This window comes from Pteronotus mesoamericanus, unplaced genomic scaffold (genome assembly GCF_021234165.1).
Source record: "Pteronotus mesoamericanus isolate MK-2021 breed Mesoamerican mustached bat unplaced genomic scaffold, CSHL_Meso_final contig_20, whole genome shotgun sequence".
Lineage (NCBI taxonomy): Eukaryota > Metazoa > Chordata > Mammalia > Chiroptera > Mormoopidae > Pteronotus > Pteronotus mesoamericanus.
In genome coordinates this window covers 30,362,423-30,377,558 of record NW_026555085.1, presented here as the reverse complement: position 1 = coordinate 30,377,558, position 15,136 = coordinate 30,362,423, and positions in this window count along the sequence as shown.

The window sequence follows — 15,136 nt, the reverse complement described above, 5'->3', positions numbered from 1 at the left end:
ACAGCTGAGCATGCGCCAGTGTAAGATCCCTTCTTCCTATACTGGAAGAATGTTTCTATTCTTTAAAGAAGAAATCACTAAAGCTTAGCAGGATGTTTAACTGTCATTGGCTGGTAATAACATAGACTCTGACCCATGCAACCTTATTTAACAAAAAAAAAATAGAATAAAAAGGTCATTTAAGTCATAATTTATTCATGAAAACCATGAATTGCTTCTATTCAGTGTTAAATTTGTTAGATATTCTTCATCTTGTTAATTAAGAGAATTTTGCATTTTATACTCATTAACATTGTAAATCATGTCACTAAGCAAACAAACTAAAATATTTCACTGCTTATTAGTAAGAAAAAGCCTCATCCTCCTAGCCATTGAATGTATGGTGTATTTTCCTTTTCTACCTTTCTTTCTTTATTTTTTTATATTTTTTGGTAAGTGTGTTTATGCATGTCTTCATCTCACCTATCGGATTTGATGATTTACATCATTTTTCCTTTTTATAAAATTTGCATCTTCCAGTAACACCTGCACAATACTATTTGAGATTGAAAAGGGAGACCTGACACATTTTAACAAATCTGCTGAGGTCTATTTTTATCCCACCTATTTGTATGTACCACATGAGAATTTGAAGCTAACTGGAGACCAGGAGAAAGTGCTTGTGTGAGTATTCAAAAAAAAAAAAAAAAAAAAAAAAAAGGATGAAGAGGCAGAGGGGTGAGGGCTGGAAGAAGAAGGAGAAGAAAATGTTCTGAAATTATTCACCTTAAAATGTCAGAGTCACCATAGGCTAAAATAATCCCCAAAGTTACCAAATAAACCAAATTCTTAGCAAATTTAAAACATTTTCTATGTTAATCATTTTCTCATTTGTTCAGTAGTTTTTTGAAGATTATAAAACCTGCTGATTCCAGGCAATTTAATATTCCGTAATACAAAATGTAAAAAATAAACAGCTTGCAATTCTTTCCCAGGAAAACCCCATAAAATAATCCCTTATATTTGGTATTAATGTGTAATAAGGTCATTATTTTTACTTTAATAGTTTCTAAGTAGTAGGCACAATAAAACATTTATAATAAATTTGGTAAATAAAGTATTACACTTACGAGTCTGTCAACTTAATTTGTTCAAACTTATTCAACTCTTATTAGTTTAAGTGTTGAAAAAAATTATCCTGTACAGATCTTTTCAACTCCTCAACAAATGAAATAAAATAGGAAAACCTTGGGTTTTGATTAGCTATAAAAATATTCTGGTAGGAATGAAGTCTCACATGAAACACCGAAAAATATTTTTCCACTGCTTACCTTATTTTTTACCATCGTAATGATTACCTCCCGGTATATTATTTTTTAGTTATGTTATTGTTTTTCTACTCAAATATAATAGAAGGTACATGAGAATACTTTATTTTGCTTCCTGATGCATACTCCAAACTGACAACAGAGGCTGGCCCATAAAATTGTTTATTAAATATCTGTTGAATAAGTTCAAGAATAAACACAATAGATCCTAACTAGACCATAGAAGCTGATAAAGACAGATTAGTTCAGAGATTGACCACAATATTACATTGAAAACAGTCACATGAATTTCAGTTCAGATTGTTTTCTGTTTCTTTGCACAGACTCCATAGTGAAATGAGAGAATGCCATTGACAGGCTTGAGGTTTTGCGAAGGAAATTAGTTAACATGCAGGGTGTGCAAAGAAACCTGTTCAGTTCCAGCTACTACTGATTGTTAACCCTAGCCTCTCTTCTCCCCAGTAGGCTTCCCTGATGTTTTCATGAGTAGACCGTTCCTCAGTTTGGCATACATTAAAAGCCATTACCACATATTGTTCTCTTATTGCTGAGTCTTTATCTAGGTCCTTTATGGATGGTGTATTCAAATAATTTTATTGATTTTTCCCACCACAAGGAATTATATGTTTATGTTCTACTTACTCCATTGTTATAAACTAGATCTATATATCTTGGCCATGATAAAATGTTAATAATCATAGAATCCTAAACTCCAAATGGCAAATGCCTTCATTTCATCCAACAGTGGAATTTCTATGAAACATATGACTCAATGTCCTAAATTCTGTCTAGAAAAAATTAATAGAAATGTAAACTTCAACATCATGTTGAAAACATGTTGTTTTCTAATATTCCTTCTATTAATATAGTTTACTATTAGAGAACATGAATTTTATCTCATATCCATAAAGTTATCTACTATTTTAACCCAAACTCAGGACAAATAAAAGTGGTTTCAAAACTTATACTGGTTTTATAAATACGGACCTGATAAACATCAAAATATGTAGTCTTCCATTATGTATGTAAATTTTTGTAGATATTTGCTCCCAAACTGACACATTTTTGACTGCCAAAATTCTCCCATAAGCTTATTGTTAATTTTTGGTAAAGATCAAAATATTTAACTTGCTTTACCAGACCCTACATAGTCTGTACTTGACTGACACTTGCATCTCATCTCACACCTTTATCCTCCTTGCTTCCTATGTTCTAACTATTTAGAGTTATAGTGCTCAAATCATAATCCCTGGTGATACATGAACTTTGGACTTGATATTCTTTTTGCCAAGAATGGTCTTACCATTTATTTTCTATTTAACCCATCCTTTCAGGTTTAAAACACTCAAAAGTAGGATGTCTGCCCTTTAGAGTATTTATCAAAGTGTGTGTGTGTGTGTGTAGTATGTATGTGTTTTGTTTAAATACAAAACATGTATCACAAACTAATTTGGTTATTAATACTCTATTGAGTACCTTACATTTGCCAGTCAGACTGTTAGATGTAAAGATACAATGATGAGACAAAAAGCCTGATACCTCTACGTATGACGGCTCTTTAGTGGGATCAATAAAGATTTTTCTGCAGTTTTATTTTATAAAATTTAAAATGGGAAAATTACAAATTTCTTCTCTATGGAATACTGTGCCAATACATAGCTGTGCTAAGAAAATTCTCCTTAATTGAAGTAATTGGTTATTTTATACATTTACAAAATTTAAAAATGTTTGAATGATGTACCATGGGTTAAGCATGGAAACAGAAGTGCAATCTGTGAAGAATTTTGGAATTTAAAGTTAAGATGTACAGTTGCAGTTGTCTTTTTAGTATATTTCAAATATACATCTATGATAAAGTCACTTAATCACTGCATGCTTAGGTAGAGTGAAATTATTATGCTCATATAACAAGATTATTTTCAGTCATTTTACAAATATATACCGAATGTCAATTATATTCAGACACTTTGAGAGTGAAAAATGAGACAAAAATCCTTGCTCTCAGGCAATTTTCATTATTGCTACATGTGGCAGAATTGGAAACTGTATTTAAAAAGTAATGCTCAAATGATAAAATATTATGTAAATAGTAGATATATTTTCTTAAATAAGTAGCATTAACATATAGTGGATTTTTTGCTTATTCTAATTTTGTGATTCATATTTATGTACCACATTATCATTACATTTGAATTTTTCCATTATTATTTATAAAATGTCAACTAATATTTAACATATTCTGGGAACTATGCTAATTTCTTTGCCTATAGTGCTTTATTTAATTTTTAACAATTAAATAATGGGGCACCTAATATTATTAGCCTAATTTCACATATAAAGAAATTAAAGCAATTAACAATAAAATCATATTTCCAAGACCAATCAACAAAGAAATGAGAGAAAGATTGTTACTCATACAACATTTATTTGTTTCTTGCCCTCTTAACCTGTGTTAGGTATCTTCAGAATGCTTGTCTATGTTATATGTTATTAATACTGCATAATATTAATAATTATATAATTCATATTAATTTATACATATAAGGGGTCAGAAATCTTTCTAAAAAGAACTAAATAAGATTTTTGTCATATATTTTCTTTGATTTGTTTTATATGTTTTACAATGCTGTATACATAAAAGACAATTTTGCTGAGGAATGCACAAAATCAAGTCAGATATTTAATCCACGGATCATAGTTTAAAGACCATAATTAATGGTAATGGAAACAAATCTAATTTTTTATTAGAAGTATGCTGTTGTTTTTACAATAGCTTCTCAATGTATAAAAATTTATTACATAACATTATAAATTATATGATAATTATTCTTCCTTCTCTTTTTTAGAAATATTTTAATTTTGGGTGGGTGGCACACAATGCAATGTACAGATGATGTGTTATAGAATTGTACACTTGAAGTCAATGTAATTTATTAACCAATGTCACCCCAATAAATTCAATTTAAAAATATTATAATTGTTAATCGTTAGATTCACAGAATAAAAAAATCGTTTTGAGAATATTTAAGTTTAATCTTTTAAATATTTTAGTATTTTTTGCATATAAAATAACCTTTCTTGGTTCAAAAAACACATAATTTTGACTGTTTTGTAAATAAGTAAAAAAATGTAAACATTCACTAGAGTTAGATTTTTATTTGAAGTAAGCACAAAAAAATCTTTTAATTGCTTTGGTTTTTATTTTCATATTAAATACACAGTAATTATCAGAAATTGAAAAAGAAGAACAAGGATGCCTATATTAGAAATTCATTTTCCCTGTATTATGTGCAATCTAAATTTAAAGATTGATGATGATGATGATAGCTTCTGCTTAGAATGTGAAACGTTGGAAAGAACACAAAAAAATGAGGTACATTTACATACTGGAATACTATGCAGGAGGAAAAAAGGAGAAACTCCTACCTTTTGTGACAGCATGGATTGAATTGGAGAATATTATGCTTAGTGAAATAAGCCAGGTAGTGAAAGACAGGTATCGTATGCCGATTGTAAGAGGAATCTAATGAACAAAATAAACAAACAAGAAAAATAGAACCAGAGGCATGGGAACATGGAACAGACTTATAGTGGCCAGAGAGGAGGTGGGAGGGGTTTAATGGTGGAAAGAAGGGATAGGGACTAGTCAAAAAAGATATATGGATGACCCATGGACATGGACAATGGTGTGGGGATTGACTCTGGGAGAGGGGGGCTGGGCTGAAAGGAGGATGGCCAAAGAAGAAAAATTGGGACAACTGTAATAGAATAACAATAATAAAAATATTGCAAATTTGCATTTATTATATTTCTAAAATAAAATATATTAGTTTATATATTTTCAGCTACAACATAGATATTATTAAAGAAAGAAATATAAAAACATAAAGAATATAAGTTTTTATTTTCAAATAATGGAAACACAGGTATCGCTAAAAACACAACTAAAAATGTCTTTAACATTAATTAATCTGAATCTTCAATAGTTGGCTTTACAAAACATTTTTAATAGTCATTACAAACAATATTGTATGCTCAAGGCATAAATACTTTCCACAACACTTGCAAAAATATTTTGATAAATGGTATTTCTGAGACACAATTTACTCTCAAATACCAAACACTCATGAAATACATGTTATAACCAAACTGACAGCTTAAACGTTATGGTTTAAGATTAGTCCTGTAGAAATATGCAGCTAGTCATAACCTTGAACCTATGCACCCAATATGTGTAACAATATTGAAGAAAAGAGTTTGTTTGTATCTCTCATATCAGCTGCGACCTCCATAGGGTTAAACAAAAAATAGATTCTTCAAAAAGCATGTTTAGACAAATGAAAAGGGACGTCAAAGACTAGTTGAAAATATACACAAAACACATATATGCATATTATAACTTCCACATGATAAAATTTACTGCAGGCACACACACACACAAACATGCCAATATACACAAACTCAATGATAAGGACAAAAAGTAGCCTAATTTCAAACTTGGAAAAGGACTTAAATATATACTTCATTGAAGAAGAAAAATGGACAGCATATGAGCACAAGAGCAGATGACCAACATCATTTATTGTTAAGAAAATGCAGATTAAAATACCACAGATTTACTTTTACATACTTATTAGAATTACCAAATTTTTAAAAAACTGAAAATAATAACTTGTAGTTAGAATGAGAAATAACCGAAAAGCTCATCATTGCTGGTGGGAGTGCAAACGGTGTAAGTACATTGGGAAACAGCTTATCAATTTATTAGTAAGTGTACGAGGGGGTCAGAAAAAATACTGAATTTATTTATTGAAAATTATAAATGTAGTTGTAAACATGTATTTATTCTTACATGTTTAAACTTCAGTCACTTTCAAAGTGTTCTCTATTTAATACAATACACCTGTCAAAACATTTTTTCTGCTACTCAAAACAGTTTTGGAAATTGTCAATTTCGATACCTTTTAGTGCTTCTGCCATTTTTTGTTTCACCTCTTCTACATCAGCAATATGTTCCTTTGAGGACTTTTTCATCCAGGGAAACAAAAAGAAAAAAAGTCACTCTAGATGAGATCGGGTATATGGGGAGGGGGAGGCGTGGGGATCATGCCAGTTTTGGTCTAAATCTGCTGAACACTCAGCGTGGTGTAATCAGGTGCACTTGTAATTCACCCATCATGAAATGGGCAAATACTTTGAAAAGAGACTTCAAAAAAAATTTCACTGAAACTGAACACAGCTTCTCACAATACCACCAGCTGGTACACTGATACAGGTGGGCTCCTAGCACACTCACATAGTAAAGGAAGCATGTAATACAAGGGGCTTGCCCTCCAGAAAATAATTCCTATTTGGGGAGGATTCCAAATAGGGACTTTCCATGCAGTCCAGCAAAATCACTCCTAAGTATTAATCAAGCACATATGAATATTGTCCACACATTATTATTTTTGAACATTGAGAGTTGTTTTATTCATAAATGACAAGAACTCATAACTTCAAATGCTCTTGAACAAATGAATAAGGCAATGTTATTCATTCAACATTAGAAAACTCCTCAGCTATAAAAAGGAACAAATTAATGGTATCTGAATTAATCTCAAATATTTTATTTTCAGCTTAGACTAAAAAAACCCACATATTTTTATATTCCATATTTATAATTTTTTAAGATAGTAAACATATAGGGAGAGGAAATAGATCAATGGTTGCTAGGGTAGAGGTCAAGTCACAGGATTTACTACAAATGGCTACAAGTAAACTTCTGGAGTGTTGTATTTGTTCTGTATATAATTGTGATGACAATTACATGGCTATAAGTGCTTAGTAAAATTTAATGGAATTAACACTTAAAAAAGGTGGATATTACTGCATATCAATTATTATAAAGGTGACTTTTAAAAATAGTGCATGTAATACAGCCAAATCTAGCAATAGTGATCAAAAAGCTAAATTATTGATCTAGAAATTACAATCGAATGGGTACAATCTTTTTTATTAAGATTTATGTGATCTCATTTATTTGATAAACTAAGGTTTTAAAATTCTAATATAGTTTCAACATTTTTTTTATGAGGTGGGGCAATTTGAATATGGTATTGCTTGAAAATTAATTCTGGAAGGTAGTTATCTATGATCAGTATGTTATTTGGAAATAGAATGCTCGAGAGGACAATCAATACAAACTAAACTACAAATATGCTTGTAGAATATTCTTGTATAATAATAAATTCCAGGTGAATTATTGTCAGAAAAAAATATATAGAATATCCAGACCCATCACTGAGCTCTATAACTATATATGATTGCAATTCAGAGTTTTGATTTACTCAAGGTTCATCCATCTAATTAACACATTTTCAAATAACAAATGCAGCAGCATGTGAGTATGATATCTTTATCAGTATAGACCTAAAAATAGTTTTGATCTGCCAAATTCCTGGAAGTAGCAGATATGCATCACTGAAACCACCAGGATCCTTTACTTCATTATGTAGATTTGAAATATGAGCAATAATAAGTATAACTTAGGTGATATAACATTGTTAAAAATAGAAAATAAACATGTAACTAAAATATTCATTTAAACATAACATCTTTATGTGAACTGTCTAGTTCTAAAGATAAATATCTTTGTAGAATTATTCCAACTATACCCACAAGGGTATTCCCAGTTTATGACCATTAAGTCAGGCAATGAGATGTGAAAAGTAGAGAGAATGATTATTATTTTATGTGGAAATGTTAGGATTGCTTTTGTTTACATGAGTAAAGCAGAGGATTAGGTCATATTAGTTTCCAGGGTTTGTTTCCTTAGGGAAGGATGGAGATTGTACCTGTTATCTAGGTATACTCAGAAGAGGCAAAACTTCCGTCAACACAATTTATCTTCCTGCTAGTGAAAGCACGATCAGCTTCCACCCTCGTGTAGGAACTGAAGCCCAGAATTCTGGAGGACGCAGGGCAGGTACTGTGTCCTTCTTGTCCTGTGCCTTCCAAAGTATGAGTGCTTCCATACAAATGGGGGAATAAGGCTGACATTTCTGAGAAATATCTTTCATGTTAAGATGAAATATCTTATAATTCTTGATACCTATTTCATTATATATACAACAAAAAACCTGCAAAGCACATACTGCTAATGAACTATTTTTGAACTACTCATAAAAAAAAATGCAACAGCATAGGAAACAACTTGAGGTCACCTATTTTATATAAAAATTGATTGCTATATTAGTATTTCCTTATTTGCTCATTTGACTTATTCATTTTAATAAAGTCATTCATAAATTATTATTCTTTGACAGGTGATTTTTTTTCATAAAATTAAAAGTAAACAACTTTATCAAAACCTGAAAAAGTTCTAATATAAAGTTTTGGAGGGATTGCTTACACCTTGCAGAGGTGCAAAATAAAGATATCAGAATTTTAAAAATAATATTCTCCCCCATTAAGGAGAAAAAAATGGTGTCAATAATTCATAGTCACTGTCCTATTACAACTCAGCAACTCACATAAGTCATGTCAAAGTGTAATTGTTACATTACGTTGAAACTAATTGAGTCAGTTTTCACCTGCTGGTTGGCGTGTGGAAGGGAGGACATCTTCAACTATTTAGAGTCTATTGGTATCAAATAAAGTCAATTAAATTGGTCATAAATTGCCCATCTCCTCCTTGTATCCCATACACAAGCAGTCCCCAATTTGGGGGGCATCAAGGGCCAGTTTCGTGGAAGACAATTTTTCCATGGACTGGGGATGGGGGGATGACTTTATAAACTGCCACCAGACACAGCTTAATTGTCACTTGCCACTCACTGATAGGGTTTTGTCTTTGTGCAGTCAAACCTCTCTGCTAAAAATAATCTATATTTGCAGGGTCTCCCCAGGGCTAGCATCACTGCCTCAACTCAACCTCAGGCATTAGATTCTCATAAGGAGAATCTAATCTGGATCCCTCGCATGTGCAATTCACAGTAGGTTCGTGCTCATAGGAGAATCTAATGCTGCCCTTGATCTGACAGGAGGCAGAGCTCAGGCAGTAATGAAAGCATGGGGAGTGACTGTAAATAAGATCAAGCTTTGCTACCACACCTGCCACTCACTTGTTGCTGTGCTGCCCAGTTTCTAACAGGCCATGGTCTGGTACCAGTCCATTGACAGTGGCTGGGGACCCCTGCTATATACCATTACATTACATTTGCTAACATGAAAAAAATGCCCAATTGACTGAAATGAATTTACCATGGCTATTTAGTTACAATTGCAAGACACAAATAATCATTGGAATTTTTGAAGATTATTTCATGTTAATAAACTAGAAAATGTGAAATCTGATACCTAATGGGGCAATTTATGAGATCACTGAAACACAGTCTAATCTCAATAAAGCCTTTCTACATCATATAACTCTCTGAGCTCTGAGCAATATTTTACAACCAAATTGTTTCCCACAAATACTTGACTTACATATTGTTTCACTAATTCTCATTAACAATCCAGTGATGCAAACAAAACATATACTGGTTCCTGTTTTATATATGTATAGACCAAACAATATAAAGTCAATATCAGAAATGTACATCCTTACACAGAATTGGAATTCAATTTCATGAAAGACTCTGTTCTAATTTTCATTTTTTTCCAAAAGTGCTAAAGTGCTAAGTTGAATATTAAATCTCCTAAGGCTTTATAATGAAGTTCTTTGTATTGTATTAATACCAGTGTAGTAACTTTTAAAACTTATTGTTATTATGCAAGATGCAGTATTATTGTCAAAATGACTTTGAATACAAAATTTAATAAACTGGGATTATAAGTAATTTATAAATATAATACAATTACATATTGGTTCCCAAGTTCATTTTTGCTAAAATTTAATATATAGGTATGATAACAGTAAGCTGTTAAAATAAATATTTATGCATATCTGCATGCACTTGCAGACACACATTAAGAAAATTTATTTATTTAACAGGTATAGCATTTTTATGGAAAGATCAATAGATTAGGTAGGCAGATAGGTAGGTGATAGATAGATAGATGATAGAATTTGAGTTTCCTTAAAAAATGTTAATTGAACACCTTACAGAGAACCGCACACCAGCATATCATAGCCCCATTAATTAGGGCTGGGGAAATGGAGACTCTCCCCGGGTAGTGAGAGGTCATTGTGGAATGTATAAGCAGAAATTTCAAAAGTAGTCTGAGACATTTCCAACTGCTTTTACAAATTTTCTTTGACTTTATTTCTCATGGAAAATTACATAATTTCTTACTTTACTCAAGAAATCCACTCAGATGTAGCTCTGACTTGAACGCCACTATATCTTCTGAGACACTGCAAATTAAATTAAACTCTTACACAAGGGCAGGAGATTCTTGAGGCTCTGCTATGCCAAAAAGGAGTCTAGTTGGGAGGAGTTCTCTGTCGAGGGGAAAAATACGTTGCAGGAAGCGCCCCAGTGGCGCGCGGGGCTCCTGGATCTGAGGGTTACTGTCCTGAGCCGGCTGAGGAGGGAGCAGGGCTCTGAATCCCACAGAACCCGCCCCGGGGTTGTCACGGATGGGGGAATAAACACGAGTTGTCGCAAACACTTCTCTGTTTGCCAGGAGAGGGGACATGGCTCTTCCCTCTAGGGGAGAGAAGGCCCCAAACCCCCTTGTCCAAAGGCTCTTTTTGAGAACCATATGCACAGGGGTATGAATGCAAAGCTCATCAATCAATGTCAAAAGGCTGTGCTTACAGAAAACAGAGATCATATACAACAATTGGAGGAACACAAGAGATCTGCCTCCAGTCAGGGTCTACGAATAATGTAAATCTTCTTCTCAGTATGAGCTAGTTACCATCATTTTTGAGGGAAGAACAAAGCATGCACCGAGGAACTTACTTCTAGGCCTGAATGTCCCCGGAACTGCCTGATCCAGTTTAGGGCTGTACCTGCCTTTAGTATTGTTTCAAGCCTGGGCCAGGCAGGTGGGGCAGAGCTACCAAGAGATAAGGAAACTTATTTCAGGTAGAGTGAGGACTCTGGCCATGTCCAAGCCAAGCCGAGGGGTGTGGGCCTTTTTGCCCTTTTTCCGTGTCCCTCTAAGTTCTTGTCCCTCTGCCCATACCAGCCAATGTCTGTCTTAGGTCATCTCTCCTTGCAAGAGAACTTACTCATCATCAACAACCAACCATCAGGGTGATATGAGGAAGGCAGTGGTTGCACCCCTGCCAGGAGAATAGGTTTTGTCTCCTCGGTGTCCTGTTTTCCCAAGGCCTCCTTGATTATTTCCAGCCTTGGGGCGCTCTCACCTGTTGGGGAGGCTACAGTCCCTGAAACCAGAAGTGGCATTTCCCAACACAGTTCAGTCAAGAAGGGCAGCAACAATCAAGTTTTTCTTAGGCCAAGATCAAATCATCCTTGAATGCCAGCAAAGTGTTTACTGTTTATAGTAGGCAAAATGCAACTCCAAGGTGTAGTGGCAAAAAGGAAAGCACCATAATGGATATTAATCAGCCCATCATGTACTGCCAAACCACTTCTCAGGGACCAATGCGGGAGCTCCCGCTAACTGCAGACAGGCTTCATTTGTTTGATTATAATATGTTTCTTCTTAGATTATAAAAAAGAGAAGTTGAGGTGAGGCTGGAGTAGAGAAAGAGTAAATGAGAATCTCAATGACTTAAACAGTCATTATAAATTTAAGCCCAAGAAAATTCCAAAATGTTGAAGCTATTTTTATTATAATGTTAAATGAGCCAAAAAATATAGGTTTTTTTATATGTCAATACGTTTAAAGAAAAATTGAATATGTTTAAATGGAAAAAATCATTTATAAATCTTTTTTAGAAATAGAATACTTGTAAAAATATTTCAAAATTTGTCAAAGAATTTGAAAGTTAATTACATTTTTATAGAAACAATGCATCATAAAAGAGATCTTTGACTACTTAAACAAACATGAGAAAATAAAATAGCATTTACATATTTTCTATTCATTTAGCTAAATATTTTAAATATGTTTATTTTAGAAAAGTTCAAAATACAGGTGAGTTACAGACACTGTGGTTAAATATTCTTCAAGCCACTAATTAGAGAAAATTACAATTATGTTATTGTTCTCATTCCTTAATTTTATAAACTTGGAATACAAGTAGTATGAATATTACCCTTTAAAATCACTTTTGTTCTTTGATAGAAATAGATATTTCTATGATTTTCAAACTCAATATTTTAAGTATATTTTTCAAAATTTGGCATGTGTTTAGTTTGTCTATATTTCTTTTTGGCTCTCATTTATTTTTACTAATTATTCATTATTATTTTTCCCAAAGATAGAGTTGTTTGTTTTTAGAACAATCTGTTGTCCAAATTTGTAATAAAATCCTATTATGAAATCTAGCAAGTGTTCAAACAATATTAGCAAATGTTTAATAAAAAAAACTCATTGTTTTCAATTTTTATGAAGCTTTGTGTTTCTTTGCTTGTTTCTGTTTCAGAGGGCCTAAGTCTTTTTGAAGACATCTTGATAACTATTTTATTAATGACTAAAATATGATTGCTACTTTCTTTAAAATACATTTTCCTAAAGTTTTATTTATATTACACATAATTATAAACATAAATTAGGTTCATTTTAAAATATCCTCTTCTAATTAAAAAATAAATTAACATTAAGCAAGGCACAGGAGTTCTCTTTCTCTCTATATACAAAATATATGATATATGAGTATATCATATTTACTACATTAAAAAAAATTTTATTCTTGTTCAATTATAGTTATACCCCTTTCCCCCCATTACTCTCCCCTGCCCTGCCCACCTCCTCCCACATTCAGTCACCCCCATGTCCTTGACTGTGGGTCTTTTATACCTATTCCTTGACCCATAGACACACAACACTCTTTCATTAAATATGAAGTAGTTGTTCTCTCAGAGACTAAGTTTTCTCAACTAACTCTATGATGTTTAATTTAGAACCTATACTACAGGTTTTTCTGTAGATTCTGCTTGCATGTAAATGTTAGTGATATTTTTTAGTCTTAGAAGATTTTATATATTTTTTTGAAATTTTAGAAGTATTTTAATAATAGAAAAGGTTCAGAAGGTTTGAATGATGACTATTTAAGCCCCTGCCTTGACATCCCACTACTTTAGTCCCACTGAGGTGTCTAAAAGTAAATGGAAATTAAATGAAAGTTGTACAAGTACTGAAAAGATAAAAGTTAACATCATCAGCATGGAAAATTTAAGGGTTTGCTGGGATATACAGAGCAGATAAATTTAAGTTAAAGAAACTTTACTTATTGTAACATATGCAAAAGATTTTAACCTGAGTGCTGCTTTCTTCTGAGAAATCAACAAAAATCCTCTAAATTTGCAGTAGCATGGGTTCCTAGAAGAATGGACTTTGAAGAAGTTACTAGGAAGCAAGTAAAATAATTTTGAGTATCCTAGAGGTACCTTGTGCATAGCTGTCATGATCAGCCTTGACTTCCTTCTGAAAGAGTGTAAATTAAATCAGATGGCATGCCAAAAACGATGTCTAAGGAGAGTGTTAAAACACACAGAAAAAGTGATGCAGTCTCCCTTCTAACATTTTGCTGCCAAAATTTTAAGAAAAAGATAACTTTTCAACAATTTTAAATATCTCTAAAACATATTGACTTGCTAAGCATCTCTCCTGTGACCCATATTTAAGACTATGTTTTGTTCCTTGTTTGAAAAACACAATACACAACAACTGAGGGAGAGGAAAGTCAAAGTCATTCATGATCCAGGGAACAGCATCAACCATGAGCCCCAGGCAGGAAGATTAAACAATCAAAAATTGACCGAAAAAACAAAAAAACAAAAAACAACTTACTTTTTCTTCCCAGAAGATCTTGGCCAAATCCCAAATTCAAATATTCCTCCATTCTTGGGGAGGAAATCATGTTTGCTTATTTCAGTTTTACAAGAATATGGCATTATCAGGGGTCATCCTCTGAAAATTAAAAAAAAAAAAAAATTCAGTTAGTAACCAGAAAAAAAACTGTATTTTAAAAAAATGAGATAGAGGGCATATGAAAAAATCAGCTGATCTTAAAAGACTTTCCTTTAGTTATCATGAGCATTCATATTTAGCATGATTGTGGTGTCATTTGCGTGTCTTTGAGATGTGTATTCCTATTTCATTTAAATAATGTCAAAGAAAATCATTTTTTCACGTTAGAAACCCACAGTTTTTAACAATTACATATGTAATCCTGATAGAAATTATGCATATTTTCTTCACAGAGAATTTCTGTAGGTTATGATGAGGTCCATGAATATGAAAATATTAATGAGAAAATGTCAGTACTGTCCATATCTTTCTATCTCAACTCTTATAGCCACAAGGCGATTGATGGTTAATATTGGACAAACTGATTTTATAATTTTTCATGTTTTCTTATACTGGTGAATTAACATTTAGTTTTGGGATATGGAGCTAACCAGAAACAATTGCAATATTCAGAATCTGAAAACTCAGTCAAGGCTGAGAGGAAGATTCTCATTTTAACATCCTATTGCACTAACATCCTGTTGAAAACTGTTGATAGAAATTCATGGATTTGAAATATATGACTATTTTCAACTCGGTAGAGTTTATAGGAATTCATACTACTACAGGAAATATTAGATACTTATATCTTTATAACTTCAGCAACTGGGAAATATTTTATAAAATTATGTTAATTTAGGGCGAATGCTCTCATTACAAATTTAAATATTTTATAACACTTTTATTGGAGTATGATTGATATTACATAAGGTGCATATAATTTTATGTTTTGAGAGAAAATATGTATATTT